Here is an 8,018-nt window from a genome sequence, read left to right as displayed (position 1 = left end):
TGGCTTCATTTTATTGTTAAAGTTTGAGAACATCTCAAATGTAAATATAAAACTATAGTCTAGGGGCACCGGGGTGGCTTAGTCGGTTAAGCATCCGACTTCAGCTCAGGTCATGGTCTCGCGGTTCATGAGTTCGAACCCCACGTCGGGCTCTGTGCCGACAGCTCAGAGCCTGGAGCCTGCTTCAGATTCTGTCTCCCTCTCCCTCTGCCCCTCCCCTGCTCACGCTCTGTCTCTCTCTGTCTCTCAATAATAAATAAACGTTAAAAAAACAAACACTATAGTCCAAAGCCAAGAATAAGGGATATTTGGATGCCCTCAGTTCGAATGAATAATTAAAAGGTTACCATATCCTCTGCAAGGATGAACGATATTTTGGACCAGATCATTAGATGATGGTTCTATTTCCCAGAAAGGGTCTTCTGAGGTTTGTGAGGGCAGCATGAGGCAGGCTGGGCTTGTCTATGGCATGGGCTGGGTTTGAGGTCATCTCTGCCATCAGCCTGTGCTCAGGTTGTGTCTTACACTGATGGCCATCTGATTTTGGGTATTGAATGATTTACCTGTTTGTTTGTACTGGATTGAACGCCTTTGAGGACAACAGGAGCTGCTTAATATTTTACAGCCAGAAGTTGGCACTACCTATGTGTAGGGAATTCTGCATGACCCACAATGTCGTGTAGGGAGAAGAGGGCTCTAGGAGATTATTTAATTTAGGTTGATTAATGAGTATCTAGCAAAAAAAATGTGCCAATAGTTGTAATTATTGAGTGCCAGGAGATTTTATAATAAAGACCCTTTTCCGATAACCTCTAAAAAGAATAAAAGAATATATGCCCGCCCCCCACCCCCCCAGCTACTAGAAAGGAAAGATGCAATTTAAAGAGACAAAACCAATCTGGATAAAGGCAAGAAAAAAGAGGAACGCCTGGGTGGTTCAGTCGGTTGAGCATCCGACTTCGGCTCAGGTCATGATCTCACGGTCCGTGAGTTCGAGCCCCACATCGGGCTCTGTGCTGACCGCTCAGAGCCTGGAGCCTGTTTCCGATTCTGTGTCTCCCTCTCTCTCTGACCCTGCCCATTCATGCTCTGTGTCTCTCTGTCTCAAAAATAAATAAACGTTAAAAAAAAAAAGGCAAGAAAAAAGAGAAAAGGAACACAGAACAGTTTGGACAAATAGTAAGGTAGGGTATTTAAATAGAAATGAGCCAGTTATTACATTAAATATTAGTGAACTAAATATTACAATTGAACGGTAAAGGTTGTCATAGTGAATAAAAAACAAAACTGGAGTCTATGCACCTTGTAAGTGATATACCTTAAAATAAGGTGTATGGCCATGGTCCTTTCTGAAAGCAGCATGGCATGTACCAAGAGTCATAAGTTCACTTATACCCTTTGATCGTATAAGTCATTATAGTTAAGACCTCAGAATGTGGAGTGGGATAGACCTTAGTTCAAATCCCATCTCTGCCCTGTATAAGCTATGTGATCTTGGGCAAGTAACAATCTTTTGCTTTTTCATCTGTAAAATGAGGGTAATTTGTACTTTTCGCATAAGGATGTTGTAAGGAATGCATGGCAATTTGGGTATAAAGTTCTTAGCACACAGCCTGGCATGTAATAACTGCTCAGTAAATGTTAGCTATTATAATCACGGCTGCTGCTGCTGCTACTGTATTTTATTAATGGGTTAAAAGCAGTTTCTAATATCAGGGAAACAATTATATCAGGGAAATAGTAAGCTAAAGACAAATGTAGTATGCATGAAGATGTTTATTGCATCTACCTATAGCAATAAGAAATTAGTAACAACCTGTCTCATTCATTCATTCATTCATTCAATTCAACAAATATTTACTGAGATCTTATTACATGCTAAACGCTGTTTCCCACTGTTTGGGATACATCAGTGAACAAGACAAAAGTCGCTGCTTTTGTGATGGGGAATGTGTAGCTAAACTGTGGGGCAGTAACCCAATGGAATGTTCTGCAACTGTTAAAAAAAAATAGCAGTGAAGGCATAGAAAGTTGTTTGTAGTACGTAAAATCAAAAAACAGACAAGGAAAACAGAGATGCCTTAAAATATGCCTGGGTAGACAGAGACTGAAATGGAGCCTTTGAAAATACAGATGCCTGTAAGGGTGATGGGATTGTGTTCTTTATTTTCAATAACATATGACATGGTTTTATGAAATTATGAAAAAATATATGTAAGTAATTGAAAAAAGTGAATTGGCACAAAGAAAAGCTTCTTATGGTTTAGGAATCAAAGTGAGGCTCTAGGCAGAAGAGGAAATTGCCTATGTAACAGGGAAGGGAAAATTGCTCTTTCAAAACAGAAATGACCGTTGTAGCTTCCCTGTGTGCTGGGAACAGAAGATTTCATGCCAGGGAAAGGCAGTTCTTTGTTAAGGAAACCTTATTAAGCCGATAAGTAGAAGAGGTCCCGAAGTCCCTAGAAAGGGGTAGTTCATACTTAAACATGTCTGTATAATAAAGTAACAGAAACTCCAGTTTTCCCTCAGCAGTTTGAGGGTAGAGGGAGAAACAGGGATTTGGAACCTGGAATATGGGGAGAAGATGAGCAAGGAGAGATTCAGCTCGAGAGGGCTAGAGTGGTGGGGATAGAACAGCAACTTTAAGAACACTGATAACTAATATTCAATTTTAAGCTCTTTTCTGTTTTTTTTTTTTTTCCCCACCTTTCCCTAACAGTATGACTATGGGATTGAAAGAGGGGGTAATGTCCTAGGAGGAGAGCACATACAGGTGTTCAGAGGAGAACACAGAGGCAGGAGGCAAGATGGCGACTACAGACCAAGAAGTCTCTGGAAGGGAGAACTTAAGTGTGGGGTAGCTAGGAGACCTCAAGTTCTGCCCCCCACCCTCCAACATGCCCTCCCTTGGGAATCCTGAGGAGAGTACTGTATTCCCATGGGATGTGGGCTCAGGACAGTTTGTTTGGATATTAAAAGAAGGCTGGTGCCATAGGACATTCAGAATTCACACACACAAGGTGATCCTAGCATCCTGTTCAGAGGCTATTTTTCCCGTACTGACCCTTCTTAAAGCCTCAAAATGCTTCATTGCCACCACTACCAATATAATCTTTTGCAAACAGACACCCTTCTACCTAGGAATCTTGCTATTAAAAAAAAATGTTTATTTATTTATTTTGAGAGAGAGAGAGAGAGAGGGTGAAGGGAGGGACAGAGAGAGGGAAAGAGAATCCTAAGCAGACTCAGCCATCAGCACCGAGCACGACGCAGGGCTTGAACCCATGAACCGCGAGATCATGACCTGAGCCGAAACCAAGAGGCGGACGCCCAACCGTCTGAGCCACCCAGGCGCCCCAGGAGGCCTGTTATTTTAGGTGCAGCAAGGTCTGGGAGCAGTTCTGCCTCTCCATGAAGGACTTAGGGAGGATGAGTTTGTCAGATCATTTGGTTACATGGGCAGGAGGTTGGGCAGGTTTTGATGGGTGGTGGGCTGAGGAGAGAAGGGAACAGCAAGCAGACATGAATAAGCGTGAACCTGGGGCACTGAGGCTGATCGCTTGTGGAGGTTGGTGGTGGTGGTGATGGAAAGGGGAAGCCGCATGAAGTCTCCTGGGACAAGGAGGGGACTGGTATCTAGACCCTGACTCCTGCTCCCAGGGAACCTTGTGACAACAGTCCTTTTAAGGATGGTGCTCAACTCAAAGGCTTCTAGAATAGCAACCCTGTGTGGCCTTGGTGTACCAAGGTGCGGGTGGGTGGGAACCATCTGTCCCAGGTGCAGACCATAGGGGGAGGGGAGGGGAGTGCATTGTCTGTGGAGAATTTAAAAGCAGTAACAAAGCATACGGATTGTTGCTATCATCAGGTGCCAGCAGTTCACTGTAGGGTGATAAAATGCCTCTCCCTGCTGGGACAGCCTTTTCAGGTCGTCCCTGTCCTCTGGCCCTCTGCCGCTGGGGGATGGAGAACAGCAGAGGTGGGGAGTCCAAAAGAGGCACGTGCAGGAGAGAAACCCAAATTCCTCAAACTGGTAAATAAGAGGATTTCAGGACTGAACTTGAAAAACATGAGCCTGGCCAAGGGCGGGGCAAGAATATCCTCAGAAGGCGGCAGCTGAGCAAAGGTTAAGCAAATATCGGTGCCAAGCCAGTGGCGGCTTGGTGAATAGGCGACTCACATCCTCTGCAAGCTCTCAAGATTAGTGTCTTTTCAGAGAAAAGAAAGGACCTGATCTCATCTGTGGCGGGGAGAGAGGGCCAGCGCCTCTTTTGTGCAAGATAAAGGCTCCAGCAAGATCTCGAGAGACTGTTCTAAGAAAAACTGGAGAAGGTGCACTTGGCCATCCTGTAGACCCCGGGACATTCCACAGGGGTGGGAAGAAGCCCAGATCTCTTCCAAATTGAGGTGTATATAGGAACAGGGTGGCGGGGGTACAATACACAGTAAGTATACTGACACGTCCCAGAGTGAGGTCCCCACCAGCAGCATCGGCATCACCTGGAAATTGGTTAGACACGCAAATTCTCAGATCCCACCATGACCTACCTGCCGAATTAGAGACTTGGAGGCTGGCACCAGCAATCTGTTTTTAAATAAGCCCTCCTGGTGATTCTGATGCCCACTGAGTTTTGAGAACCACAGGTTGGGAGCTGACTCTGGGGTTTGACTCCCTCTGGGAGGTAGTGGCAGCTCCCCTCTCTGCCCTCTCCCCCATTCTAGGTCTCTGGGGCTGTGGGAAGGATGAGTGATATGACAGCACTAATGAAGAAGACGCAGGTCAGTTTGTGAATGTTAATTTGTGAACATTAGTTAGCTCCTGGGTTTGTATTGTGAAAGATTCCAAGGAAAGACAATTCTGTTCTGGTGCCTCATTCATTTTAATCGAATGGTCTAACTCAATCCGTATTATTTGGGCAAGTTCTTCCAATTGTCTAACCTAACCTAAATCTTTCCTACTGTACATACAAATCTAAATTTGTGGTAATATGTTGTAGCAGCTATGGGAAAGTAATAAATGAGGCTCTGGGCCTGTAGTTGGACCAAGGCTATGCATCTGTCCCCAACTCCAAGAAAGGTCCTGCAGTCTCTGTACCCGAGGTATTAGGTTGGGATGTGAGGCTTTCTTTGAGAAACTGGCTGCACTGAATCTCTGGAAGTCCTGGATTGGGTGTGGTGGGAAGTCTGGATCCAGGGGCACTTTCGAGGACACTCTCGGGGTAGCACTGATAGCTGGGGTATCAATATGGCGGGTGGTGTGGAGAGGCACAGCTCTGGTGGCATTTTCCAGGTCTTCCCAGGAACAAGTCAGGCAGGAGGGGCTCCAACTCCCATTTGGATTCGTTTGAAATATTCCATCTCTCTTGGGTCTTGAATATCCCTTGCTGCCATGGAGACAGCACAGGCCTTAGACTTGGTTCTGTCCTAGCCAGATCACTTCATGTTGGTGCAACCTCAGACAAAGTATGTAACTTCTCCTTTCTTCCACTTGCTCATTTAGAAAATGCACTTTGCCATGTTGTTATAAAGGGGGCTATTACAAAGTATAAATAAGACAATAATATAAAGTGCCTGGCACATCATGGGACAGTGAATCTTTCTGCAGAAGGACAATTGTGGCATTCTCTACAGCTTGGTGAATGGTGGTAGAACCAAGTGTGAGTACGTTTCTGCTGGCTTATGTGGGAACCATGGTTAGTCAGAGATTTGAAGCTGCTGGGAGTGCAACCAAGCAGGCAGTCTATTCCTTTGTCCCTTTGAAATAAGATCTACAGCTGGTTTATTCCTCTAGGTTTTAGGGAAAGGATGTGAGAGAGGAGATTGCACAGCTCAAGGCATTGATGATCTGGGTTCTTGGTTGCCTCAGTGGTGGCTCTAGCAGGGAAGAAAAGAAGAAGAGCTTTGTGAGCCCTGAAAACACATACACCATCACCCTGGCCAATGACTCCATGGAACAGGCATCTTTCTTTCTCCTACTAGCCCCCTGGAATAGCACTGCCCGGGCCTCCCCATGCCTGGTCTTCCTGACATTTGTATCCTTCCATAGTCAAAGGGCTTTTATGGGGTCCGGGAAGCAGAAGACCTACCGTCCAAACTTGACCCTAGGCTGCTCTTTCATATCTACCACTCTGGAACGAACTCACCATGGCAGGAGTCTGTTCCTCAGCCACACTTAAGTTAAAAGAGAATGACTTGGGAAGGTAGTTCTGGAAAGGCAGAAATGCCAAGTGAGCCTGCATTTGGCTTCCACCTCCTAGCCACTCCTGCGGCAAGCCCGTGATCTCAGGGTGCTCGACGCCCTTCAGTCTGGACCCTGACTCATTGGACTCCCATCCAATGTGCTCTTGGGTTAGTGAGAGTTTACAATAGACCATTAAGGATCCAGAGGATGATTCTCTAGAACTTTCTGACTCCGTAAATTTGAGAATAAAATGAGAATAAGAAAATGTATCATGTCTTGATTTACTCTTAATTCATATTTCCACAGAGAGTTACATGTTCCTGTGCTTGCCCTCACATTGCTTGTTAATTGTAGTTAACCACTTTTCCAAATTTCCCTGAAGTTTAATCTCTCACTTGATAGCATTTTTCACATAGAAACAAATTTTTAAAAATCAGCTGCCAGAGTTACTTTGCACATGTCTTCAGATAGAAGAGATCAGTGGAACTGAGTCCAACCATGGTCACTGATCAGCTGTCAGGGCTTTTTTCCAGCTTCAGATTGGTACCTTAACCAAGTTACAAATGGCTACATCCCCTAGGACTTTGGAGTTGTATCATACTGGGAGTTTATTTTTTAAATTCATTTATTATTATTATTATTATTAATTTTTTATTATTTTTGTTTTAGAGAGAGAGAGCTCACAGGGGGAGGGGCAGAGAGAGAGAGAGAGAGAGAGGGACAATGTCAAGCTGGCTCCACGTTCAGCATGGAACCCAATGCAGGACTCAATCCCATGACCCTGGGGTCACGACCTGAGCTGAAATCAAGAGTCAGATGCTCAACTTACTGAAACACCCAGGTGCTCATTAAGCTCACATTTAAACTGTGAGTTTAAATGAAATGAAACTGGTATTCTGAAATGCCAAAACCCTATCCCCTCTCTACACCCCACATGACCACTTAGGTCTTCATTAGCTAGAGCTAGGTGCCATCTGACTGCACTAACGCAAGCTAATCCACCTGAGGGTGTTTGCCCAATAATCAAAATGAATTTTAATTTGCTAAAGGATCAAATGTGAATGTGGTTTTTGTTTTGAATTGTTATTTGGAGGGATTGTTTTTATTCCACATTTATATACTTTGTATAGTCTTCAGGTTATGATTTCTAAAATAAAAAACCTGTTGAATTCAAGTATAGTTGACATGTAATATGAAATTATTTTCAGGTGTACAAAATAGTGATTCTATATATACATTACAAAATGCTCACCACGATGAGCGTATAATGATATTATTGACTACATTCCTTATGCTGTACTTTTCATCCCCATGACATTTATTTTGTAACTGGAAGTTTGTATCTCTTAATTCCCTTCACTCATTTTGCTCATCCCTTCACTGCCCTCCCCTTTGGTAACCATCAGTTTTTTCTCTGTGTTTATGAGTCTGTTTCTGTCTTTGTTGTTTTTGTTTGTTTTGTGTTTTAGTTGCCACATATAAATGAAATTGTATAGTACTTGTCTTTCTATGTGTGGCTTATTTTACTTAGTATAATACCGTCTAGGTCTGTCCATGTTGTTACAAATGGCAAGATTTGCATGGTTGAATAATATTCCATTGTAAATGTATACCACATTTTCTTTATCCATTCACCTATCAATGGACACTTGGGCTACTTCCATGAATTGGCCATTGTAAATAATGCTGCAATATACAAGGTGTACATCTATCTTTCTGCATTAGTGCTTTTGTTTTCTTTGGGTAAATACCCAGCAGCGGAATTGTGTGGTGCTTCTGTTTTTAGTTTTTTGAGTAACATCCATGGTGTTTTCCATAGTGGCTGCATCAATTTGCA

The sequence above is a fragment of the Panthera uncia genome (genome assembly GCF_023721935.1).
Source record: "Panthera uncia isolate 11264 chromosome A1 unlocalized genomic scaffold, Puncia_PCG_1.0 HiC_scaffold_17, whole genome shotgun sequence".
Taxonomy (NCBI): Eukaryota; Metazoa; Chordata; class Mammalia; order Carnivora; family Felidae; genus Panthera; species Panthera uncia.
This window is presented reverse-complemented; position numbering follows the sequence as displayed.